Genomic DNA, 27,356 nt, shown 5'->3' with positions numbered 1-27,356 from the left:
CAACCAGGATTAAACCAAGAAGAAACCTTGGTTAAATAAAGCGAGATGAGTCACGACTGGACCTAATGGTCAGGGGTCTCTTTACCTTTACCTTTATGTGTCCCAGCAATGTTGGCAAACCTTGTTGGGGTGGGGGTGGGGAACACACCAAAAATTGGATTCATTTTGGAGTCTGAGGGGTGTTCATTCTAAGAACTTCGTGGGAGTGGAGGCCTTGCCACTGAATGTGAGGTGATAAATGATCTTTCTTTTTTCTCACAGCCCACTGAGGGCCAGATTCCACTCAGGGGTTTTTCACATGCCGATCCCAAATGCACAGATCATCTCCAATATGGGTTTGTTTGTTTGAACATGTTCCACTGCTGCTGTTTGAGGATTCGTTCTCTCTTTTCTTTGCTTAATTTTGCTTTTCGTTTCTGCGAAAAGCTTGCTGTTGGTTCCCCGCCTCCGGCGCTGACTTTGCACTTCTCCTTGAACAGAACTGATGTTTGATGCGCTCCAATTCTCACACGATGCTGTTTCTTTGTGGGCTGGGTGCTGCTGGGGCTGGGGTGTGTGTCTCTCTGTCTCTTTCTGATTTGCTGACCCCCCCACCCCTAAATTCTGCTGCAGATGGACTGGGGTTTTTTTTTGGGGGGGGGGGAGTTCCTTCCGATGTGTCTTGGGTGCCACTTGGCTTTCCTCGCTTATTTTCCTTTCCGTTGACGCGGAGATGTGGGTGATTTTGGCTTTTTCCACTGCTGCCTCCGCTGGTCTCCACTGTCCCTCGCCCACTCATTTTCCTTCCTGCATGTGCGTGTGGGGAGTTCTCCTAGCTTCCCGCATCTCGTGCTCCCTGCCTGAGCTTGCCCCGAGGCTTCGTTGTGCTGCTTGCTTTCCACCTTCTGCGACGAGCAAGCTTGCAGGTAATCGCCCTGTGTCTTGAGGAACACCCCGATACTAGATCCTGACTTTCCTTCCGCGTGCTTATTATGCGCTCCTTTGTTCTCACCCTCCTTGTGCTCAGCTCTGACTAGTCAGCACTTTCCCAGAAAGGTGCACTTGGCAACCCTGCGGCAGGAATCGGGGAGCCTGGCTCCTCTGCATGGCACGGCGCCCCCCTTGCTCTCAAGGTTCCGCGCAGGCCCCTCCGGCCTCGCTCTCACCGAGGCTGCAGAAGCACATTCCCGGCGAGGTGCACCTGGCAGCCTTCCCTGTGCAAAGGCAATTGGGCAGCCTGAGCCAGTGCGGCTGGCATGCTGCTCTCAGTCCTCATTCCAGCCAGCCCACCACCCACCTCCCCAGCCTTGCTGCACAGGAGCTTGCAGAAGGCCCGGGAAGCCCAAGGTGAAAGGAGAATTCCCTTCCTCGCAGGATGGGCGGTGCTGCTGCTTCTGCCTGCTTCCCTCGGGCGAGCAGAGGGTTAAGTGTGAGAGGCGTCTCTGGGCTGCCCCAGGGGGTTGGCCGTTGCCGCCGCCGCCGCTGACTCCTCCTGATCAGGAGGACTGGAAGCAGCTGGGGCGGAGAAGAGAAGCCAAGTCTCGCCGAAGCCACATCGCCTTGCATTTTCCGCGGCACGCGAGGCTGGGCAGGCGCTGCGCGTCGCTTCTTGTACGTCTCCTGTTGCAGGTAATCGGGATTCGGCTCCTTCCTGGCGGTTCTTTACGACCAGATTGCAGGAGTCTGTGAGAGGGGTGTGCGCGCGGGGCGTGGGGCTGCTCTGCGGTGGGTAGCTAACGCGCTACATTGAGGAGCGAGGCGGGGGAGGGTCGTTGCTCCTTTCCCTTCATTATCAGGAGGAGGAAACGTCTTTCCCCCTCTTCCGGATCTTTTGCTTGTTGGGGATACTTCTCCTTAGTGTTATTCTCTTCCCTCCCCCCACCACTGTCCTCTCGAAATATTAGTTTTTGGACACGGCGATCCCACTGGGTTGATCGCCCCTCTGGGGTTCCCACGTGACGGGGTTCCTTCCCGCGTCGAGTTGTTATTAAGGGTTGATCCGCTTTGTGTGGGCACCTGAGGATAAGGTTGGCGCTATTGATTTGGGGGTGGGGGTGGGAAGAGGGGCCACGTCGTCACAGCGGAGAGCCAGCTTTGAGAAGTAATATTAAAACAGGAGTCGTCCGCCTCAACGATCGCTTCATTCCCCCCTTTGCCTTCCTCCCCTTAATTCTACGCTAATGATTAATCTTTTCTGTTCCATTTCCTGTTGGCAGTGGTAGGTTTGCTGGGGGCATAAAGCAGTGGGAGGGGAAAGCTCTGGGTTGTGGGTAGATCTGCTACTGATTTCTGGCAGAGTTCCTGCTCCTTTGAACGGCAGGTAGAAGTTCAATAGGTGAAGACTTCCTCCTTTCACTGAGGCAGTGCTGGGAAATGTTTCCCTTGAGAGTGAAAGGGACTTTCCACTTCAAGGCTGTGTTTTTTTGTCTAAAGCCAGCTGGTTTCAGAGCAGCCAGCACCTATCTGGAATCAAAGTTCAGAGTCCCCCGCCCACATGAAGCCAGGCTGAGTTTCTTTTCAGTCCTACAGCCCCTTTCTTGATCCGAGTCGCATTCTGGCTGAAATTGCCCTGTTAATCTAGAAGATTGAGAAGGTGGCATGTCCAGCTGTTAGAAAGCACCTCTTGCCGCATGGCATACCCCCAAATGTTGTGTTTTAGCTAGAAGGCAGAAGTTCAATATATGGCCATACTCCTGAGATGAATGAAAAGACACCAGCTTGATGTGAGATGCGAGCAGCAGTGACGCAGCTGTGTGTCAGGCATGAGCATGAAGTGGTGGTGTCCTTAGACCTCAGAGTGGAAGAACTAGCTGTGGGCATGGAGTATGACTGGGGTGACAGCTGGCTTCATGGAAATTTTTGAGTTGGCTTTTTTTTTTGCAAGGGAAGTGATCTCAAAAATAGTCACTTTGGGGATTCATTGATAGAGGCTGGAGAGCAAAAGTTGACAAATCAGACTGTCTTGGAAGCAGTCAGAGCACCCCTTTTGCAAAGGCTGCCAGCATGTGGCACTTAAGATGGACAGAGCTGCTGGTGCTGGGTGGACACAGTGATGGATTGTGTTATCTGTAAAACGATACCTTGGTCATCTATAGGCTCCCTTGAGAGCAAGCTCCTGTGGCAGTTGTGCTTAGCTTGGGGTGTGTGTATGTGTGTGTGCGCGCGCCATTTGTGTTTGGAGGGATGTGTGTGCAGGCATGACTCACCCAAGGAACTTGGGGTTTCTCGGAGTGTAATCAGAAACGTGTATTGTAAATAGAGGTGAACTGTTGAGAAGCCTTTCTGGTGTCGACTGCAGCTGTTGCATTCCAATGCGCTGCCAAGTCTTTAGCACAGAGCTGTATTCTGGGCATGTCGGCTCTGCTGTGTTGCCATTGTATCGGAGAAGGAGAGAGCTTCTGAGCCCCTCTGCTGCCAGGATGTGATTTTGACTTATTGTGTTCTACAGTGGAGGATGTCAAAGTGACTGTGCTGTGGATGGATCTGGCCAAAGTAATTGACCTGTTGGTTGGATGTTCAAGCATGATTTGCAAACATCACCCTTCCAGTTCCTTCTGAGATGGTACCATGTGTGCTGTAGCTTGGGAACTGGGACACTGTGGTACTGGCATACTTGAGGAAATTCTTGGGCAGGGCTGGGGAATCTCTGGACTATGGGCTAATCTTGCCCTGCCTGATAATGGCAGGGCTTCAGTGGGTAGCTTGAAATGGGCTCCCAATTGTTCCTTTGTTGGGGCAAGGAATGCTCTTGCTTCCCCTTCAGCTGATGGCCAGGAGGAGTGTGCCTTGCTGAAGGAGGAGGAAGCAGTTTTCCTTGAATGGAGACTGCTTCTCCCTCTCTGTGCTGCTCTTTGAAGCGGCCCCTTTCAACTTCCAAAACCAGGAGTCGAAAGGAGCAGCTTGCATAGCACCCAGCTTGGCACACACAGCCAACGAAAGCAGCTCATTTTGGAAGCGGTTGCATTTTGGAAGGGCCGACTGTGCATGGGAATCCTCCTGCAGACAGCTGGTCCATCCAAAAGGAATAAAAAAAAAATCCCAGAGGCTGAAACAGGAGCAGGGGCTGCGTGGGTGTCTGAAAGCCCATTGCAAACCGCAAAACGCTTTCAAACAGCCTTGGAAGTCCTAACAATTGGGGCTTCAAAGTGCAGCATCACCTGATGTCATAGTGATGTCAGGTGATTGACAGGTGCGCAACCTGGCCACCTGTTACATTTGGCCTACATAGCAGTGGGGAGACAACCAAAAATGCTCCTTGGACCCTGCCCCTGTTCTATAAGTGCTTCACATGGATTTGGGATGGCAAATGATTTTTCCGTCAAGAAGACTGATGTTTTTGAATGCTGGTTAATAATATAGGGTGGTTGCTTGCACAAGGAAATTTCTGAAGTTCAGTATGCCTCATCCATCCTGATCTCTGCTTGAGGCATACAGCAGTCTTGATGGGGCATGAATATGATGAGTAAAACTTGGTCATGGAAGTCTGTGTCTTGTATGAGAGGAAACATCTCCATATAAACTAAGTTTCCTAAAGGCATCTGGCTGGTCAAAGGATGCTGGACTAGATGGGTCTTTGGCCTGATCTGGCAGGGCTCCTCCTCTTCAGAAGTCCACTGAACATCTTACTTCCTTGCTCGGTTACATACATTCTCCTAATATGCGGGATCATGTGTTTTGGGTTTTTTTTTATTTCCCCAGCCCTGGTACATACCAGGTTTTATCTTTCTCTTCCAGTGAACCCATGCCTTTCATTTGTGGCTGTACTCAAATCTCCATATGTTTTTTACTTGCTATGCTCTGGTGCCAGGGACTGAATTATCTCCTATGAATGTAGTGGTGGCTTGAACTGGATGATGATGAATCTTCTCTGCCTCTCATATGGTTGCTCTTGTAGTCTTGGGTGCTTCTTGGCTGAGAGGTCCAGTGTGCCACGGAATCATAAAGCTGAAGTGGAAACTTCAGGAACTAATGGCTGGCTGCGCTGTTTTATGGACAGACTTGGGCACTGGCCAGTGCTGGATGCTTCCAAGGAAAGTAACTGCTGCATGTACATCACGCAAGGCAGAACTGTACTATAAAAGCCCATGCAAGGCTTCCAGACTACAGAAACTGTTACTAGATGCTGCCTGGTGAACCTGCTGTTTCAGGTGGCCTGCATGGGCTCCTGGTGTTTGATGGCATGCAGGACTCTGCATTAGCAAGAGGGGTACTACATGAATAAGCACTCCTCCTTTACTCAAGCATTCCTATTGAGATACCCAGTTATTTTGGAAACATCCCACACTCCTGTGCATACTAGTGTCACTATTTTCAGTTTGCACTGAAATAAATGGAAATGTGTTTCCTGCAATGCATGTGTCAAATAAAAGTTATAGTATTTGCTGTAATCTTGCTGAGGAGGAGTTCCAGACATCTGCACCGAATACAGTGTACCTAAACGGGACACACATACACCGTGCTTAAATTGCTTCATTCTCTTACAGCAGAATATATTACTCCTAAATGGAGGAATTGGAGCTGCACTCTGCAGCATTTTGAACTCCAAAGCTGCTGCATTTTTTAAATAAAAAAAAAACCCGGAAGTAGCGCAAAAGTGAAAAATAACGCTGCAGTGTCTTTACTGATATTAAATGTAGCCTCAAATTGATCCAGTGTCCAAATGTAAGAGAGATCCCAAGTGACTTAATCTGCAGTTTGTTTAAGCCCATCTGTTTTTGAGTAAAGAGATCCTTAGCACTTCTGCAGTGCTGTATGCTATCAAATGGAAAGCGAGTTCTCTCCAGTTCTGCTCCCCCCCCCCCCATTGCAGCAGCCTGGATCTCTATGCAAGCACAGATTTGTCTGCGACGTGCACTTGACCAGAGAAGGGAGGGAATAATAAACTGCCTAACTTCAAGAGTTCACATTAACATGAAGGTAGCTGAGAGATTCTGGAAAGTTTTTATATTCGTCTACTGTGTAATTTACCTTTATGCCTATTGTGTGTAAGGAAATCTAGGGGGGAGGAGAGGGGGTCTGCATACCTCAAAAGGGTTTGAGATCTCACAACATTGCTTATGAACAATGGTGAGCTAAATTACCTGTATGAGAAATTGTGTGAACAAGTCCTTAGTAGATTTGGCATAGGTCCTAACTGCTGCCAAGTATTAGGTCTTTACAAAGCTTCAAAGTCCCAGGTGAACCCCTGGCATCCTTCTTGATCGATTCAGCACAGTGATTGGCATTCTGATTCCAAGAGTGAGCAAGGCTGCTGCCTGTGGCCTCAATTTCTCCCTATGTATTGTTGAAAGATTCATGGACCTTATTGTATCATCTTTACCTTCTTTACCGTGCCCGGTCCCTTCTTCCAGTCAAGGGATCCTGGAAAAGAAACAGTGAAGTACCATGACGGAGAGGTTCTGCTTAATGTTCATTCTCTTCCAGTAGGTGTTGCTTTAAATAGAATGAGAATTCTCTCATCTTTTTACCAGCCGGGGTAAGCTGGTAAAAAAAAAGAAAAAAAAGATTTGTACTGTAGGAGGTGACAAGTGAAGAACCACAGGACTGTTGTGCAGTGCAATATTAGATTATGATGCCCAACTGGACCTTGTCAATGGGGGAAAAAACTGCTTATGCCTCTTTCCACAGCATGGCGCCCTTGATGTTGTACTAAAAATTCCACCAATTTTTCCATTGTCCATGCTAGCTTGGACTGATTGAAGTTCAAAGCATCTAGAGGACATCAGGCTGGGGAAGGTTTGCCTGCGTTGCATTAGCAGCATTCCACAGAAGAATAGTTAAATGTTTCCTCAAACTGTGTGTGTTCTTTGCCTCTCCCATTCCTGTGTTTCAAGGATGGTAAAGGTCTAACTTCCACTACATGGAAAAACTATCCTGGGAATGAAGCGAGAGATCATCTCGGCCCCTTTAGGGTCAGAGCTCAAGCTGACTTTGGCTGTTCCCCTGACTATTGTGTGCTGAGCCCTCTGAAGGCCAGCCAAGGCCGTACCTAATAAAATCTATAAACATTTCCTGTGTATGCAGTTCTCTGGCTTAAATGAGGACTGTTGGATTGACATGGGGTGGGGACATTTTATTTTGAGCAAGGTGGTTGTTGTGTAGATCTGGAAGAAGCTTTTGCTTAATCCTTTGGGCCTTATGTCTAGAGATGCAAAGGCCCTCCATATCTAAAGATACTAAAATGATTTCTAAGCACTTGCCCCTTTCTTTGCATACCACCTGTTTAAAGGTAAATTGTGACCAGCTTGGAGCAGGGACCAGTCTTCTTGCTTACACACAAAGAATTAATTTGGATCCTGTCTTATTTCAATAATAATAAATCATACTTGAGTCAGCCTTTCCCAACCTTCCAGATGTTGTTGGACTACAACTTCCATCAGCCCTAGTACTGCCTACATGGACTAGCAGTGGCTCTCTTAAGTTTTCAGAAAGGGGGCGTTTCCAACCCTACCTGGAAATGTCAAGGCTTAATCCCAGCTCCTTCGGCGCACATGGCGTGTGCTCTGCCACTGAGCTACAGCCCTTTCCCATTGAGTTTAAAGCCTTGGCTTGCAGTAGTTCTTCAGGCTGGTGTCATTCCTATCACTTGCTTCCTGGCCTGTTTTCAACAGGAGCTGCTGGGGAGTAAACTGAGGACCACTTGCATGTATGACTGTTTAATGCCTGCTTGCAGTCTCCTATGAACATTTTGTAAAACAGCTTAGCAGTCTTGTGGTTGGCTGTAGCCATTCCTATAATATGCTTCAAGAAAACTCAACCCTTATTTGAAACACCATGTAAACTGCAAATGGTTGAAGTTGCGGAATTATCGTTCAGCTTTTGCAGAGCCAGAATTAGCATACATACAAACAAAGGAGCAAGGAAGGAGATGAGATATAGCATGACCTGGGGGTGCCAATTTGAATAAAATATTGGTGGGTGGCCAGGAAAGCCCCACTCTACATAATTGATCGTATGACACAGTGCACACACACCATTTGAATGGCAATGCCCACTAGCTTTGAGGGGATCTGGACCCCTCAAATATTTTATTGAGGCTGAAGTGACCTTGGCCCCATGGAGTTGGCTCCTATGGCATGCCCCATTCACATGTGCCTACAAGGCAATGTGGAAAGGTGTTGAAATCTGCAGGAACAGTGTCATGATCTCACCATTTGTTTACAAGAACTTGCACTGGCTGGTCCTAAACCTTCCCATCAACCTGGTGCCCTCCACATGTTTTGGACACCTAACTCTCACCAGTACCATCCAGCATGACTACTAGTCAGGGATGGTGAGACTTTTGTCTTTCAGATGTTTTGGTTACCATGCTGGCTGAAATACGTTTACGCAGGAGTGTGCTGTCTGGGCCTGTATTCTGAGATTTAACATCTCCAAGCCCTTCCATACCCATCTCTTCCTTGTTAAGCCTAACCACTCATGGGAAGGCGAAGTGAATTCAGAAGTCTGTTCACTTCCCACCAGAAAACTTTTTGAGTTTTTGTGGCTATAGAACTTAAATGGAAATACAGTGGTACCTCGGGTTAAGTACTTAATTCATTCTGGAGGGCCGTTCGTAACCTGAAACTGTTCTTAACCTGAGGTACCACGTTAGCTAATGGGGCCTCCTGCTGCCGCCGCGCCACTGCTGTGCGATTTCTGTTCTTATCCTGAAGCAAAGTTCTTAACCCGAGGTACTATTTCTGGGTTAGCGGAGTCTGCAACCTGAAGCGTATGTAACCTGAAGCGTATGTAACCCGAGGTACCACTGTACAAGTGTTCAGAGCTGTGTTAAGAACTTGTCTAAGCAACTTGGATTGCTTCAGAATTCATCAGTGCTAACTTAAGCCCAAAGCACCTACTGAATAAGTTTTAAAGAGAAGAATGCAATAGATCACGAGAGACGCATCAACGGATGAAGGATTTGCCCATGGATGATGAGAAACACCTGTGCATAATCTGCATGTGCTCATTTAGGAATCTTGGGTTGTTTTCTTTGTCCATAATTACTAGTATGATAGTTGGGGCTGTGGGCAAAATAGTGTTAAAGTCCTGTTATGGAAAGCTTCAGCACTTGCCGCATGCAGGGAAGGGAGCTTCATATGGCAATAATTAAAAGATGCATGTGTGAAAGACAGTTGGCTGTGCAAAACTTCCCTCTTCCCCTGCAGGGGAACAGTAAGGAACCATTTTAGCCTCCGCTAATTGTCTAATAACTCCCAGAACTTTTGGCTAGCTTGTAAATATTTTCCAAATGAGAGTTAAAGCAGCAGCAATGAGGAACTGTAGTGAGCTATGTTGCTAATGTTGATTTTAGCAGAGACACTTAAGTCAGACAACATTGTGAGACAACTCAGATGTCTCAAGGTAGGGTCACCACTATAATTATTAAATTCCAGATTTTGCACCCCTCTCCTCCAAAACAGAGGAGTGGGGTGCAGAGGATCGGGGTGGGAGAAGGCTGGAAAGGGGGGAAAAATGCTGGAAAAAGAATTGGCCAGCACAGGAAACCTCATTCTGCCTAGACTAAGTTGTGTAGATCATTAGCAGACGGGAGCTCTCTGAGAGTGAGCAGTGGGGCAGAAACAGGGAGGGAGAGATTTTCCTCCTGCACTATTTAGCATGTGGGTTTTCTTTTGGGCTTCTTTGAAACTGCTGAAGAATGCAACGTCCCCTATGCCTTCCATTCTTTGCTTTAGCCCTTTGCTTCCTGCATTCACCAGTATGAATTAACAATGTATTTTAATTCAATATTAAAATTAAGCTAAATGGTTTGCAAGAATTTCTGAGAATTTGTCTTTTTTCCCCTACCACCCCAAATCTGTTGGAGAATTCCACCCCCCCCCCCACCTCAGAGACTTTTTGGAAGATATGCCTCTCCCTCCCCAATTTTGCTTCCTAAAAATGGAATGGATAATTTCTGGGAAGCCATTTTGGTACACACACACACACGTGTGCTATAATGCTATACATATTGTATATATACCATACATTCAATATACAGCACTAATGTATAGTGTTGCATATGGGTGCGTGTATAGTATTCTATATTGTGCTGTTTTGGCACCATCATAATATAGCTTTCCTTTTCCTCTGTCTCTCCCTCTCTTCCCTTTCAATCTTTCTTCTTTCCTTCCACACATATAGGGCTGCATGAAGAAAGGGAAAGCCTGGCTCAGGTCTCCGAATAGTCCTGCCATTTTTTTCTCCCCGCTCCCTGACCTGTCATCAGGAAAATTGTCTGGTGTCAAACATTACTTTATGGAGAATGCAATACTCATTTGTCTGCACTATATACAGTCGTACTTCGGAAGTTGAACAGAATCCATTTTGGAAGTCCATTCGACTTCAAAAACGTTCGGAAACCAAGGTGCAGCTTCTGATTGGCTGCAGGAAGCTCCTGCAGCCAATTGGAAGCTGCAGAATCCCCATTGGAAGTTGGGTTGAAAAAATAGTTCGCAAAGCAGAACAATCACTTCCAGGTTTGCGGCATTCGGGAGCCAAAACGTCCAAGAACTAAGCTGTTCAAAACCAAGGTACGACTGTATTTCACAACCTTGTAATGTTGGCTATAGACTAAATTTGCTCCATCCTTTTCAAAACGTCTCTCTTAACGTGCAAGTTCAGTTGCCCGTTTCATAGCCATCTCATCTTAAGGAAACAAATTCTGAATATAGCAGCTCTTGTTCCACTTTCATGGGGTGATGAGTGTTTCTGAGAGTGGGGATTTCTGGCAAAGTCTCAAGTGCAGGCATCCTTATAGTGCCATCAGTTGTGAGGCAGAACAGTGGTGGGGCTCTGGGCATTGAGTCTGGGGTGGGAACAGTGGCAGCCAGCAGCTAATTAATACTAGAACTGAGGGGAGGAAGGTTTGCTTGGCTGAGAGATCTTTATAAACTGGTTTGAGCTCCAAAAAACCTCCCCTCCTCCATGTTTCAAAGGGGTGCAGAGTGTTCCCTGGATGGGAGTATGCCTTTGCAATGAACCACTGCAACTGAGTTTATATCTTCTTTCTTGTTTTGGTGTGTCCCCCATTGCTCAGTGGCAAGGGCTAGGAGCATTGACTCGAATACCAAAGTGTATTTTCCCCACCCACAAATTCCTAGTAAAGGCAATTTATTTGCACTGGTGATATCCTATAGCAAAATCTGAAGAACTGATTGGATGTTTAGCATTACCAAAGCTGAAAGCTAAAAAGGGACATTTATTAACTTCAGCTGTTTAAAAGTACAAAACACGGACTACACAGAGGTATTTTTTGTGCTCCCCAAAGTCCCCTTCTTACTCTGGAAAAAAAATATATCATGGGTGAAAATTGATGCAGCTGTGAATATAGTTTCATTGGTATTACAACATGCTCCTTTAACAACAAATGTGTTGCACATGCTCTTATATTACTGCTGTTCAAGGTAACCTTTGCCTGCGTTAAATTCAACACTTGGAATGTTATAAAACTGCTATATCCGGCTAGCTAGTAGCTTGCTGTCTTTAATAGGGCCCATTTCATATCTACATCTCCTAATGCAAGCCTGCTCAAATCACATGTTCTTGTCCCAGTCTTCACTCAGACCACTTCGTTTGACTGAACCGAACATGCTGGCTGAAAAGGGTTAGGTTCAGCTGCATGTAGTATGATCAGGGTCGTGTCCCAAAGCTCCCTTCGGCCCCATACAGCATGGCCAGTGGCCAGTGTGGATGGGAGTTGGCCTCTTACATCTGGAGTGCTGCAGGTTAGCCACCCACAGCGAGACAAAGCGCCCACCATGATACTGTTTCTACTGGCCAGTTACCATGATAGTAAAGGTGTGCGCCGGTCACTCTATGGCCAAATTATTTCTTTCCTCTGTCTTTGAACAATTAGAAACTTCAGTTTGCTCATAGCTGCAGTTAAGTATCACACGTTCCTTTTTGTACTTAGAGGGGAAGACCTGGGCCAGGGAGCTTGTGCAGCCTGCTTCTGAGGAGACCAGCACTCACCTGGAATGTGTTCTGTTTTGCCTTGTGTGTTTACTTGTTTTGGCTTGAGCTTAAATAGTAAACTGCCCAGAATGCCCTGGCAGAAAGGCAGTAAATGCCGTTAGTAAGTAAATAGGATTGGGCTATAGACGTGTTGCCTGTAACAATTGCTCTCATTAATCCTCCCACCTGACCACAGCACCCTGGGTGATGCTATTCCTGCTACGTTGTTGGTCCTCTGCCACATTGTCTGCTGAATGGAACTCTAGACTACAAAGTACAGTTGTACCTTGGTTGACGAACGCCTTGCGACTCAAATGTTTTGGCTCCCGAACGCCACAAATCTGAAAGTGAGTGTTCCAGTTTGCAAATGTTATTTGGAACCCAAACGTCTGACACGACTTCTGATTGGTTGCAGGAGCTTCCTGCAGCCAATCGGAAGCTGTGCCTTGGTTTCCAAATGTTTTGGAAGTCGAACGGACTTCTGGAACAGATTCCGTTTGACATCCGAGGTACCACTGTACATGGGGTCTCTGTGTGTGTGAACTTAAGCAGGGAGAAGTCAACTGCTGTGGATATGAAATAGCTTTAATGAAGTTCAGAGAACAAGAATACACGGGTTAAAAATGGAACTTGTCCCATAAGGAACATTTGACAGAAGAACATGATGCAAATTTAACAAAGGAATAAATATGAAGATACCTAACTTACCACTTTCTAGTTTGTAACGTCCCAGAACCAAAGTTAGCAGTGCCTGTCATTTGTTGGCAACAAATGCTCTGAGACTGGCACTGGGGGGCGTTGTGATGGGGTCCCCATTCTAAGTGTGACTTCTGGAGTGTCTTGCTTTCTGTATGGGTTGTTGGGATGTTCAAGACAGTTATAAGGGGTATGGATAGATGGACTTTTGTGCATCCATGGAAGAAGCATATTCTCCAAGACTTCCTTGCTTGTTCATCTAACCATAAATGCACCTGAACGCCTGTAGTCTTATATCTATCTCTAGAGCCCGTGAATGATCCCTTCGACCTAACTAATTATAAATCTGGCAGGCAATTCTCTGGGTGTGGGTAAAATGATGAGCCCAGCCCTTAACTTTCCCTTGTACTTGTGCACTGAATATCTTCTTCAGAGCTTGTTGACATTATTGTACCCTGCCCTCTGGCAAAAAGGTAATTTCTTCCCTGACCCCTGTTGAACTGGATCTAAAGTTTGTTGTGAGCCTCTCACTGAGGCTGGAGGACGTATTGGCATTCAAGTCTAAAGCTTTACAGTATATGCCTTGCCAGAAGCTTCTGAGTTGGGTTGAAGGAGCCAGCTCTCCTTTTCTGGATGTTGAATCAGCCCTGATTAACAGCTAGCAACATGCTTCAAGCCAATTTTTAACATGCATGTTTTCCTACACAAAGCACTGCCCACCCTGTTGTGCTGATGATCAAAATTGAAAATGGAAGCTGGGCTGAAATAGCACATGCATATATATTGCATATATATTTTTAAACCATTAATTCTGTGAGCCACCCTGAGATCTCTGGGTATAGGGTGGAATATTAAACAAATAAAAACTAGGTGATGTATTTTTATGTTTTTATATTGCTGCCCTGTGATCCTCAGTTAAAGGGTGGTATAGAAATTTAATAACAAATAAAAAAAATAACCAACCTAGTTATCCTATCCACAGGTATCCTAGCTCACTCTGCCACAGTTTCCTTCATCTGTCCCACTCGGCTCTGCAGTGAAGTGGATCAGGTTAGTGCAAAGGTTGGCCACTTCTCTCTCCCTGTGTCTATGCACACACCAGTGCTGATGCATTGACATACTCTTTTCAAAAGCGACCCCTAGTTTTCCCATTATTGGTGAAACTGGCCATGTTTCTTCTCTCCATTCCACCCCTCCCGCTCCAAAGTACACTTACATGCAGGGCGAAGGGGAGTAAACAGAGTAGAACACTGAAAATGCTCTTCAGTGTTGTTTGTAAGCGTTGCAAATCCAGAAAGACTGAAAGGGGGTTGTAAAGCCCCCTTTTGGCATGGCCAACCGGTGGATTAAAAAAAAATCCAATGCACAGGAATTTAATCTGCATTCAAACCTGCATCTCTCTCTCTCTTTGGCATGTGCACCAACAGTGGGGGAGAGTCTCAAAAGCATTTTAAGTGGAATTGTGGAATCTGTCTCAATGCCTTTCAAATGGCTGTGTTTCTTCATAAATCGCTCCCTGGCTGCCTTTTCCACTTGGCTCAGTCCAAGGGGTTTTTCCTTTTCCTTACTGTACTGAGGCACCATCCTAGATAGGGATAAGTAAAGAGGATTCCATGATGTCTAAGAGGGACAACTTAATCCTTGGCAAGTAACCTCTCTTCCTCTTTCAGACAATGACAATAACAGCTTTCATTAAAAGGGGGAAGGGATTATATTTGTCCTAAAGTTTACAGCTTGAGCTTTTAGGAAGTAGCATTGCACTCTTCAAACAACCCGGCCCATCCTTCTGGCTAATATCCTAGAATGTGCAAGAGGGAGAGGTGGGATCTTTGCAAATGGCAACAATCTTGCTTTTGAGAATTCCCTTCTGTTAATGGTCTCATTCAAATCCTGCTAGAAAGCCTTCCCTTTTTCTTCAGGCACTGAATAAAATAAATGTCTTTTTCTTTGTAATAATAATGTTCCTCTTGGCCGGGATCTTGGGTTGCATTTTTCGCCTGTCATTTCTAGCACTGTTCCTGGAAGCGGTGCTGGCACAGAACTCGATGGCAGGCTGCAGAATGAGCGCCCCCCCCCCCCACATCCCACCCCACTTAAGATGCAAGCTGTGGTGTTTTGCAGCTCTGCAGCCTTCTTCTTTCCTGGTTCTGCTATTGCCATTAAGACCCTGAGAAACAGGCCTTGAATGGAAACTCTGGGAATCTGAGAAGCAGAGAAGAATTGGAGTTGCTGAGAACAATTGTGGTGTGAGGCAGAGTGGGTGAAGAACAAAGGAACAGCAGCTAGGAAATGCCGAGACCCTGTCCAGGCAGATCCAGCCCTCTGAAAGCAAGCCTCTGTCCTTTGGGGATCACAAAAGCAGCTTCTGCCTTCATAACAATAGTGCAGGATGCAGCCTGGAGTTGAGGTGGCTGTTAATTCGTGCATGACGGAGAGGGGGCCAGGGGAGTCAAATGGCTCCAGCTATTCACACGGCACAACGGTAATTCCTGGAGGGGGAAAGTTTGTGTACTCAGAGAAACTAGTGTGAAAGAGGATTGAAGGCAAATATATATATATATATATCTAGAAATAAAAGAACTTTAAATCTCAAATATGTGAGCTTTGCTTCAGTCTCCTTTCCATCCCCTTTAGCTTTTAAAATGATGCTATGGAGAATTAGGAGTAAGGGAAGGCTAACTGTGCTGCGGCAGATTTTAGCAGTGTTGGTGCAGATTGCGCCTGCCAGTATTGGACCTAAAGTGTTCACGTTTGTGGTCCTTTATGAGATCAGGTCTCAGTGCTCACAAAATGCTCAAAGGCAAAGAAGACTCGTGAAGACTCATTTTAACCTCCTTTCCAGCTACACACCTTGTTTCGGTTTTTTTTTTTACCTCCCCATTTTGTTTCCTTTGTTTTAAGTCTTAATACACATTAGGAAACCAAATGTTCATGAAAATTAACAAGGGCAAGCCTGTTGAGTTTTCTGCAGTGACTTTCTGTTCATGTGCAAGGGGTAGTTAACTGCCCTTTTAATGTGTGTTTTCAGTAGTGTTTACAAGAAAGCCGTCCCCTTATGGTATGTTAAATGGCAGCAGCAAACCCTCTAGGTAAGCCATTAAGGTTTGTGTCCTAGAGCAAACATTGGCAAAGGTGAATGCATCACTCAAGCCCTGTGGAGCAACAGCTTTGGCCCTGTCTCTGCCAACACTAGGGACAGCGGGAGTTGTATTTTTAACTTTGGGTGAAAGCCAAAATGTGACAGGGCAGTGCAAACATTGAATGTGGTGTTCAGGAGTTTGACTCCGGCTGCTTTTTGCCTGAAAAATTGCTTATAGGTCTGTCTTATCACAAGGTAAATTGGATTACTTGCTACACTTAATATGCTTTCCCTTTATATAAGGCTCCTGGGGAATCTCACAGCTAGGCAGCTTAATACCAGAGGGACAAATCAAGGATGCAGGGCCTACGAGAGCTATGTTTGGGGAGAGATGAATATGGTGTGAGAATAGTCAAATTAAACATAGTTTAATTTTCAGTTTGCTTGCTGATACCCAACCATTTTGCAGAATGACTTTATTATACTGCCACCATAATGGCAAAACATCTTGGGCTGATCCTAAAGGGTGGACTGTAGAAAGCATTTCCAAATAAATAGCCGTTCATGCTCCTTCATGGCTTGTTACATTTTCTTGCAGTAGCTACATCTTCCTGAAGCTTTTTGCAGACACCTTCCAGGTGTGATCCAATTAGTGCCCTTGCATTCACAGGCAGATCATTGATCCAGCAGAGGTGCCCCACTAGTGGAAGTGGAAGGTTGTCATGTGAAACGAAACCCCCAACTTTCTGGAGCTGATTCAGGGTCTGCTGTGATGAGGGGAAATTGGCAAAAATTGCATCCCCTTGTCTCCTGTTAGTGGATGCTTCTGCTAGTTAAAAAGCCCCTCTATCAATGTAGGGGCAGAAGTTGATTGCACCCTCTGTGTCAAACAATCTTATGTGCTTTAATTCCATGCTTGATTGCAGTCTCTTGATAGTAATTTATGCACAGCAAATTCTGAAGTCTCTGGCAAATGATGTATAAATTTGGGGAAAGGGGCTTCTGATTTGGGCCCCATGCTTCCTGTGGATATATGTTTCTTTCTTCAACAAAAAGGGAAAATTTCTTAGTGCAGATTGCAAGAGTCTCTAAAGACAGAGGTTTCTAAAGTTGTGTAGTTAACACAACTGCATAGATTTAGGCAATCCCTTTGATGCAGAAATCCCGGTGATTAATTCAGGTGCAATATTAACCTTGCCCATCCCCTTTGGATCACTATTCGAACCTGTAGTGAGGCCACACTAGGAATGCTGTGTACAGCACTGGTTGCACTGCCATCAAAAGGTTATTGTAGAGCTGGAAAGTGGTCAACATGGGGGAACCAGAATGATTACGGGGTAGGAGCAAGTTCCCTATGAGGAAAGGTTACCACATATGGTGCTTTTTGGATTAGCGAAAAGGCCCATAAGATGTGGTCAGGGGAAAGTCCCCCCCTATTGTAATACCAGAACTTGGGTCTGTCCAATAAAGCTGAATATTGGAAGGTTCAGAACAGACAAAATGAAGTATTTCACAGAGTACTTAGTTAAATGATGGATTTTGTTTACACAAGTAGTAGTGAAAGCCACCAACTTGGATGGCTTTAAAGAAGACCAGATAGATTCATGGAGGATAAGGATGTCAGTGACTACTAGTGAAGATGGCTGTGTTGTGCCCCTATTGTCAGAGCCCCTATGCTTTTGATTGCCGGTTACTGGCAATCTCAAGTGGGAAGAGTGCTGTTGCACTGAAATTCTGCTTGCAGGCTTCTCATAGGAATCTGGCTGGCCATTGTGAGAACAGGATGCTGGACCCATGGGCATTTGGCTTGATTCAGCAGGGCTGTTAGGTTCTTACTATGTCTTTAAGGAATGGTGGTGCAGGACCTGTCAAGCAGGTAATAAGCAAGCCACATATGCTTGAAATTCCTGTTGTGTAGCTGAGGATCACTTAAGATGTGACTCTGTTGCCTTACAATGCGTGTTGGCCATCCTTTTATGTTCGTAGAGATTAAATGTTATTGTGTAAAGATCCCGTTTTTGTTGTTTTTTACAGAGTTAGGGTGGTTAATCTGATTTGGAATGAACTTGGAATAAACCCTGTATCTTTTTGTTTCCTAGAGAGTGCATATCCTTGTAAGCCACTTTGAGATGCATCTTAATTAAGCATTATATACTGTATTTTTTGCCCTATAGGACGCACTTTCCCCCCTCCAAAAATGAAGGGGAAATGTGTGTGCGTCCTATGGCGCGAATGCAAGCTTCAGGAGAGCCCCAGTGCCAGCCCCACAAGGTCGGGGGACAGCAGGGAGGCGGAACGCCGCCATCCCGCTGTCTCCCGATGTGGTTTGGAGGCTGACGGCGGGGAGACACGTGCTTCTCCCCACCGCCAGCCTCGCAAGCTCCGGGGACAGCGGGGAGGCGAAGCGCGTCTTCCCACTGACCTCAGACCTGGTCTGCAGGCGGGCGGCGGGGAGAAGAGCTCTTCTCCCCGCTGCCGGCCCCACAAGCGCCTGGGGGGGGGGAAATAAAAATTTTCTTCTTTATTTCCCCCCAAAAAAACTTGGTGCGTCCTATGGGGCGAAAAATACGGTAAATTGTTTAAATAAATAAAATAAAAACATAACCTTATCCATTCCTGCTGACTACATAGTCAAAGATTGCATTGAAGACCCTTCTCTGCTTCCCACTGCCCTGCCACAGAGCAGGTTCAGTGATTCTTGTGCTCATTTCTCCAGACACTTTCAAATTGGTATCATCAATGCATTCTTTTGTTTTCCTAAGCACAAACCTTTTCTTAAGGCAGAACAAACCTTTTCCTTCTGCAACTTGAGCTAGATCAGCCTTTCTCAACCTTTGGTCTCCAGATGTTCTTGAACTACAACTTACATCATCACTAGGAATGATGGGAGTTGTAGTCCAACAACATATAGGGACCCAAGGTTGAGAAAGTTTGAGCTAGAGGATGGAAAGTCTATTTTTCCAGGCAGTCTCCAGGCATTCCATGCTTTCCCTTTGCCATCTACTGGATGGCAGCTCTTCCCTTGTAGGACTCAAGTGCTCCTCCTATTCCATAGTTTGGAGCTCCAAATAAGGGATAATACTGAAGGCACTTCTATGCCACTTGACTATGAATGGTGGAGCAGAAGAAAGCAGATTATGGACTCTTGAACTTCAGTGCAATTAGATTCTTGCTCTCTCCTCCAGAGGCTTTGACCTGCTGCCCATATTTGCTTATTTTGAGACAAACTGCAAAAGGAGCTGAGAAATCCAGATCCTCATAGAGCTCTCTTGTTGACTAAGACAGGGACCAGTTCAAGGTAATAGGGCAGAGGATGTAAAGGTTTTGAATGAGCCCTTGAATAGTGGCTTGCATCTTTAAGTTTCTCATAAAGGCCAGCTACTACCTGGAGTCCCGTGGATTTTGTGTGTTCTCCATGATGTTCTAAGTTCGCATACATCTTCTCCACGATGTGAGCTTGGAATGTAAAGACAACTCAGCAACTGAAAGAGGCCACCCAGCTGGCCTTTGTTTCTGGTTAACCTATTTCCAGACTTATCGGTTGCTGAAACAGACTGCCAAATGTGAAATGTGAAAGTCTGGAGACTTCGGAATCTCCTCCTGTGTTTTCTCCCCCCTCCCCCCCTGAAACAAATCCAGTTCTCTTTCCCTGTTCTTCAGCTGCCAAATTCCTATGGAACGTATCCCATGTGTGTGTTCTCCCCCTGCCCCTAACGTGGCTTGTAGCAGCCTTGCCAGAACTCCTTCTGCACGGACTCTTCTGGTCAAAGTGATGAATTAGCTTTCTCATGGCTGTTTGATCACAGCGTGGAGAATGGGAAGGGTGGGGAGGGTGGAGTGATGCAAATAGTAAGTGGCAGGCCTCAGTGTGAGGCTTGGCAGGTCTGTAAATGACTAATGTCCTCATGTTGCTCTACTTAATTCCAGTAGAATCAGCTACCTACCTGGGAAATGTGCACAGTTTCTGCCCTTAATCCCAGGCATAGTACGAACCTGCAAAGTCTTTTATGTTGAAACAGTCTCTGCTGAAGAAAACGTTCTAAACAATTTGACTTGCCATGTCCTCATTTTGATCAAAAGAATTGAAACTTGCTATATAGTCAGAATTTGTATAGCTTTCAGCCAAGAGAACATTTTGTCTTCAGAATAACTATGGTAGGCATAATTTACACAGATTTTCCAAATATGAAGACTTTAGGCCAGAAGTTGGATTATTCCATGTATGGCAGTAAGAAACTGGAAAAATGGGTTGAGGTTAGGATGGAGAGCAGCAGAGGGTAGTTGGACAGAAGCAATAAGCAACGGATAGAACAAATTAGTTATTTCCAAATTCGAATGCTCTGACCACATCTAAGCCTTTAGCAGATGTTTTAAACTAACAAGGGACACTGGTGGCACTGTGTTTCCCAACCTTGGGCCTCCAGCAGTTTTGGACTACAACTCCCACCATCCCTAGCTAGTAAGACCAGTGGTCAGGGATGATGGGAATTGTAGTTCAAAAACAACTGGAGGCCCAAGGTTGGGAAACACTGATCTAAACCACTGAGCCTCTTGGGCTTGCCATTCAGAAGGTCGGTGGATTGAATCCCCATGACAAGGTGAGCTCCTGTTGCTCTGTCCCAGCTTCTGCCAACCTAGCAGTTTGAAAGCATGCCAGTACAAGTAGATAAATAGGTACCGTTGCGGCGCGAAGGTAAACAGCATTTCCATGCACTCTGGTTTCTGTCACGGTGTTCCGTTGTGCCAGAAGCGGTTTAGTCATGCTGGCCACATGATCTGGAAAGCTGTCTGTGGATGAACATTGGCTCCCTCGGCCTGAAAACAAGATGAGCTGCACAACCCCATGGTTGCCTTTGACTGAACTTAACCGTCCAGGGGTCCTTTACCTTTTTTTTTTACTTTAAACTAACAGTCCTGCACTGGTCTCATGTCGTCTCAAGCCATGAAGTTAACTTGTTGAATTATCTAGACTGAATTACCTAGGCTGTGCAGGATAGAAAGTCTCCTTTACTTCTGTCCTTGGTTGGACTTAAACCCCTGTCTTCTGCAGTAGCACCTCTAGAGGTTTGTGTTGCGGTTTGTCTATTTCAGTGACAGGACGCCAGAGTATGTGCAAATACTATAACCACATTGAGCAACTAACAGGGCTGGCATTTAATGTGCAGCTTTAAACTTTACAGTACAATTTGTGTCATGTGGAGACGCTCTGGAGCCTTGAACACTGAACTGGCGGCAGAAGCACATTGTGTACTGTTAAGGATGCCAGATGTCCCATTTTTAGTTTTAAAGAAGGAATAAATGGAGAAGCCAGGAGCAAATCTAGGAAAGGCTGCTCTTATTTGGCTTTTATACCGTATTGTCCATTGGTTTATAATCTCTTCTCATAAAGACATCTCAAAGCATTTTAACAATGAAAAATGCCCGCAATATTTATTATAGGTGAATCAAATCTCCTAGAGAATATAGCATAGATAACTTTGTGGCTTGTGTTGTGGTCTGACATTTTCTCTAGAGAAGAAAGCAGGGGCTTGCATTTCTAGATTCTTATGGCTTATTTGACTCTGTTCCACTGGGCTTGCAAATCTGCCTCTAGGAAAAGTGACTGTCATCAGTCAAGCTACCATATATCAAAATCTCCCCCCACTTTTTATTCTAGCCTGCCTCTTTTCTCCTCAATTATATATATTCACTCTACACTATTCTGGAGAATTCCGCTGTGTCTGCCTCTCTTTCACATGGTCTATTTTAATATAGTGAAGCTGGCACCACCTTGTTATAACCCAATATACCATAGGGGTAGATGAGTTACAGAGTGATATTGCCTTCCCAAAAATTGGCAGTCTGTTGTCTTTCTTTGCCAGAATGATGAGAATGAGCAGAAAGTATGAGAACACATATTCACACTATACATTTTAAGCACTATGATACCACTTCAGTCATGGCTTTCCCCCAAATAATTCTTGAAAATGTAGTTTAAGGGTTCTCAGAGTTGTTAGGAGACACCTATCCTCCCACAGCTCCAATTCCCAGGGTGACTTAGCAATCAACCCCTCTTCTTAGGGAACTCTGGGAATTGTAGTTCAGGAATGAGAATAAAGATCCTCTAACAACTCCCAGTACCATTAGTTTGCTACCATTAGCAAACTACAGCTCCCAGAATTCTTGGGTGGGTGGAAACCATGACTGATTATGTGTGGTGCTAATGTACAGTAGCTAAAGTACACATGAAGAATCACTGCTTTGATACCAAGTGAAACAGAGCAACACTTTAAGATGCCTCATTTGAAATTTGGTAGGGACACTGGGGACCAGATAGAGTTCCTTTGGGATCTGTGCTATTTGGCTATCCCTGGTTCAATGGAAAGAAGGTTGTGGCATCTGTTGTTCAAGACTAATGGCTCTGGAATGTCTTTTTATTTGCTCTGCATATGTGTAACCAGGTGACTTGCTAGCATGCAGTGTTAGGGGATAACAGGTTTTTTGAGTGTGGGTGGATTTCAGTCTTCGGCAGGATATCTCAAGTGCGCTTGTACATAACTTCGTAAGGAGCAGGCTGGGTTGAACAAGAAGACATTTGTCTCTGCGTGGCGCTGACTTCCTTTTCCCCATTGGAGACTGAGCTGCCCTGGTGTTCTGTGATTGACGGCAGATAGCATGCTATAAAATCATTGCTCCCCCGCCCCCTGCATTCTATATTGAAACCAATTCCACCAAGATGACTTCAGTAGTATTCCTTTTATGCATGTAAACTGAGATCTGTATAAATTTATGCTGGCCCTTCTCATGATGAAACTTTCTGAAAGAATTGCTGCTGAAATGAGTAGACCACATGGCACTTTGCCCTCCAGTCCGAACAGGAGAACAGACTTGTAATAACCCATAAAGGCAACATTTAAGGGACCTGAACTGCAGTGCCAAAATAGATGTGATAGGAACAAATCTTTGAATCTATATGACACTTCTGTTAGGCTGCACCTTTTCAGAAATGTGCTTCCTTTGCACTAAAAAAATGTTCATTAATGACTATTTGGAAGTGACAGTTTTTTGAGATGTTAAAACATAGTTTCCAGTTTTGAATCTCCCAATCACACTGAACTAGTTGGTGAATGTTCCTCTTAAACTGCTAGCTGTATTTTGACACTTCCACATCTTTTGTTCTTAATTCAGAGACAAAAAGAAGCAAAAAAATAAAAAAGCACCTTGCAAAATTGCTGTATGCCAAAGCAGTTGTGTAACCGATTCAATTTACCTCAAGTCTGACTTTACTAGTGCCTGAAAAGGTTGCAAAGTAGAGTTTGTTAGGCTCTGGTGAGTGGCAATTTGTAAATACAATACTTGTTACATTTAACAAACATGTTTTACTAGGTAGTGAAGCTAGTCTGTAATAACAGCATTCTGACAGCCAGTTCACACAGTTAAATCACTTTGGATTTATGCAGCCCTAGGGTTGCATGAAGAATATGTGTGAAACAAGAGGTTTACAGGTGATCGCTGTGACAGGGGAAGGTCAAAGCTGTCCCAAGTTGGTTTCACCAAGAGAGGTAAACTGGGTGAATAATCCCTGAAAAGGGCCTGAGTTATGCAGTGAGATGACAAAATAAGTTTTTGTGTAAGGCTATTGGATAAATAACAAATGAGACACCCTGCAGCAGCTGCAATCTGAAATAATCCCAGGATTAACCACTTGGGCTGGTCTTTTACCTTTTCTTCTATGTATCATTAGTGCTGGCAGGAAATTCTGATTTTAGAAACTAAAACCTATTGCCCCAGTAGGTTAGTAAAAAAGCTCTCCTAGAGAAGATTTACATTCTTATTAGAAAAGTCTCCTGCTTCATAATTGTCAAGAGCTGCCTCAGTCTTTGTAGCCTTACAGTTCTGCTTTGCAGCTAACTTCGCAAGCTAGGCCTTGTTGTGCTCTTGGGTTGGTAGGTGATGAAATAACCGTGTCAGGGCACACTTTTAATTACAAAACAGCAATGTGCTGCAGCTGCATAAATCCATCGCCCTTAGATAATGTTAACGTTGACCCTGCACACCCAGTTGAGTATAGGTGACAAACTTAACCTGATCGCTAGCTGGAGTCTTCACGAAAGATGGCCTCTAGGGAATGTGCTGACTGCTGTTAGTAAACAAAAGGGTCATTAATTCTGCCACTGCTCATTAGCTCCCTGCAGGTAATAGGAAGGTGTAGCATGCTTATGAAACAGAGCAGCATACCTCTCCCTCTGGTGCTTTCTCTACAGTAGTTCTTTGAAAAAAATGTCTTCCTGTTGCAGCACTTGGAGGTGAAATAGCAGTGCTAAGTCACTTAATATGCCTCAGCACCATTAGCTGCTTCTTATTTATCCCCTTGCTCTTTATCTCTAGCTTACTCATAATGAAATAGCTCCCTAGTGTAGGATCAACTTACAGTACAATCTCTAATGCCTGTTTCCTGGGAGTAAGCTTCCATGAATGCAAATGGCACCTGCTCCCAAGCAAAGTGTGGATGGGACTGCAAGTCTTTATTGATGCCATTATCACTTGGCCAGGGGTCAGCAGGGGGTTGGTCCACTGTCCCTCAGACCTTGTGGGTGGCTGGACTATATATTTTTTTATTGGGGGGGGGGAATATGAACAAATTCCTATGCCGCATAAGTAACCCAGAGATGCATTTTAAATAAAAGAACACATTCTACTCATGTAAAAACATGCTGATTCCCAGACCGCCTGCGGGCTGGATTTAAAAGGTGATTGGGCCGGAACTGGCCCCTGGGCCTTAGTTTGCCTACCCATGACTTGGACAATCAGCCTAAACTTGCAGTTCTTAGATGAAGTATGCATACGTTGCCACTGGCAAGTTAGATCAGGGTTATCAAGAGTTGTATTTGCTCAGGGGTAGTTTGCTAGAGCCTGAGCAAAAGGTGGAGGGGGCTCCCTCCTCTCTTTCTGCCACCCACTTTCTACAATCTGTTCCTTGCTACCTGCATGAAATTAGGCCAAGGGGTCCAGGTTGGGCACCCTTGCCTTAGAGGCACCCCCTCCTATGTAGGTGAGAGAAGGTGGTTGGGATGTCTCATCTAAAATGGTATTGCAGTTTTTCTAAGCTTTTAAAAACACACCCAAACATAGATTGCTGTCTTATCTGACCTGTTGATTTGACTCAACATTTCTATTGGTTGGCTGAACAGTGTTAGAAATTAGTCAGGCACCAGACACGTTTTGCAACTGGTGTGGATCCAGTTGAGACCACGTGGAGATCTCTGGGTGCCAGGTAGGTGATTGTGGAAAGTAAAGTGTCATCGAGAGAAGGATCTGAAGTATTTTCTTTGAAGCTTGAATTTGTTTAATTCTGGGTTGTTTCGTTTGATGTTTGTTTTTAAAAATATAAAGTAACAACCTCCATTGCAAAAAAAAAAGGCATCTAGAATTCCATTTTGGCAACCATGACCCAGGTTTGAGGTGCCATTGGCAATTAGATTAGATCAAATATCTGAGTTTCTAACGCTGGTTGACTATAATAGGATACATGACTGAACAAATCTGTATTGGCTTCCTACCTCAATGGGGGAACCTCCAATGGTTTTCACCTCATTTAATCCGTTTAACCCAGGAACAAGACTTGCTCCATTTCTTAAAACATATGGAACTTGCTCTGTTGGAATGAGAAAGGCATTCTGTGGTTATTCCACATACATCTATTGAACAGTTGTTGCTGGGGATCATGAACAGGAGAATGCTATTGCACTCAAATCGGTATTTAGTTGGTCACAGTGTGTCTAGTTGGCTACTGTGAGAACAGAATGCTGGGCTAGATAGGCCTCTAGCTGATCTAGCGTGGCTTTCCTTAGGCTTTTACAAGGTGAATGTGAGGCAGAGATCTCAATGGGGATTATCCATCAGCTTCTAACGTCTCTGGCCTCAAAGCCTGTGGGTTGGCCACCATATTGGCCACCCCTTGTTATGATGAAGTGTACCCACAAAACTGTGCCTGTGTTGGCCTGAGAGAAATAGGGCAGTGAATAAGAGGGCACTTGAGAGACTGTTCAATTTGTTTACATGGCAGGTAAATTCTCATGGCTCCATCACCAGGTGCATAATGCTGGGACCATACATCAGCCTTTGTGACATTTTCTAGTACTGTATAGAAAGCAGGAAGCAGCTGTTGGAGATTTTCCTTTGCCTTCCTCTTACCTACCTCCCGCCTGACTAACCTTCTGTAACTGTGCGTGCAGACATTAGTCACTCTTTGAGAGTAGCTCCAGCCCAGAAAATGACAAACCTGCAAGAAAGCAAAGAGAGCCACAAATTCTGAGCAGTGGAGCAGGGAAGGCACAACCCATGTTTTCTTCCTCTTGCTGCTTGACAAAGCATGAGGTATTAGCAATGATGAACAAAAAAGGCTGCTGTTGTCTGTATTGTCACATGGGAGACGTTCCGTTGAATCAGGTGGAAGTTCTGTGCAAAAACAAGCATAGGGTAAGACTGGGTGCTTGAGGTGCATGGAAGAAGCAGGAGACACGGGGAAAAGATGAGCAATGGATGGTTATCATGTTGGTCAGCCTGCCCCCCCCCCAACAATGCTACATGCTCACAGTAAACTAATGTGGCTCCAACAGGGGCAGTTCTATAACCATGTCTCTGATCCAGTTTGAAGTTGTTCTCCATTTCAGCAAAGGAAGGAGGCCGGAAGTCTGTTTTCAAAGGATACTATTTCTGCTACTAGATCTTGGCAATAAGCCCGTACAAACCTGTGCGTTGCTCTTGACTCATTTTGCCACTGTCAGACCCAGTACGGGCACAGCAGTGCTACAAGGTGAAGAAGCTCTGTGTCACTATGAGCACTTTTGAAATTATAGCTACGTTCGGGTGAATATACCTTGAACCACCCAAGTCTCTGAGGAATGCTAACAGGAATGCAGTAAATGTTGTTAGACCTGAACCTCAGAATGGCATCACATGCTGCATTCTCTGTTATTGTAGCCGTGTTATGCCGGCTTCCTAAAATAACGTTGCGTATTGTCTGACTAGGCCAGAATATCTAGTCAGGGGTGACAAGCTGTGAAGGTTGAGACTTGGGCCTACACATGTACCTTATATGAATCAAATCAAATAAATAAATACCAAAATTAATAATAACTAAAAACAGGTAAAATTCTATATGGGACAGGGTAGATTTTTTTGGATGATTTCTATAAATTTAGGGTGATACCCATTGGTGCCAGCCACTCATATAACAGCCATTCTACTAGCAGAAGCTTCATTCTTAGCATAGCACCACTTATCAGCTGTAGACTAGAGGTCATGTGTGTTGGTCATGGAAATACTGACTCCTTCAGGCCTTTAACTCTATTAGCGCGAGGTTTATGCTCATGAAAGTGAACTGAACCCTAGTGATATACCATGTGCGGCAGTTCTTGCAAAACAGGGTGTGTATGTGAAGCTCAAAAATTGGGCTTTCCTATTTGTGTGTGTTGAAGGAGTTGGGGGTTGTCAATTAACGCTCCAAACAGAAGATGGGAATACTGATTGGAGCTTGTTGTCGCTTTGTTTAATAGGTTTCCCCAGAGGTGGTTTGTAAGGAGGAGAGTCAGAAGAGGCTTTTGAAAATCACACATCATCCTTTTCCTAGTGAGAAGAGAAGCAGTGAATTTCGTCACAGCTTTCTTTCTCTTTTCCATAGTAT

The 27,356-nt window shown here is 45.1% G+C and overlaps 1 protein-coding gene across 4 annotated transcripts in view; it reads left to right on the top strand.

Moving 5' to 3' along the window:
• The first annotated feature begins 1,287 nt into the window (after positions 1-1,287).
• CD82 (CD82 molecule) overlaps positions 1,288-27,356 on the top strand; it is a 67,533-nt gene continuing 41,464 nt past the window's right edge. Inside the window, exons 1-2 of one of the 4 annotated variants that reach the window (XM_083752746.1) lie at positions 1,441-1,608; positions 13,595-13,662. The gene's annotated coding sequence lies outside the window, so the exon portion shown is untranslated. Of the gene's footprint in view, positions 1,661-13,594; positions 13,675-27,356 lie in introns of all 4 variants that reach the window. The other 3 variants (XM_083752747.1, XM_083752745.1, XM_083752748.1) reach the window with 3 other exon arrangements.

The sequence above is a fragment of the Podarcis gaigeae genome (genome assembly GCF_964106915.1).
Source record: "Podarcis gaigeae genome assembly, chromosome: 1".
Classification (NCBI taxonomy): domain Eukaryota; kingdom Metazoa; phylum Chordata; class Lepidosauria; order Squamata; family Lacertidae; genus Podarcis; species Podarcis gaigeae.
This window is presented reverse-complemented; position numbering and strand designations above follow the sequence as displayed.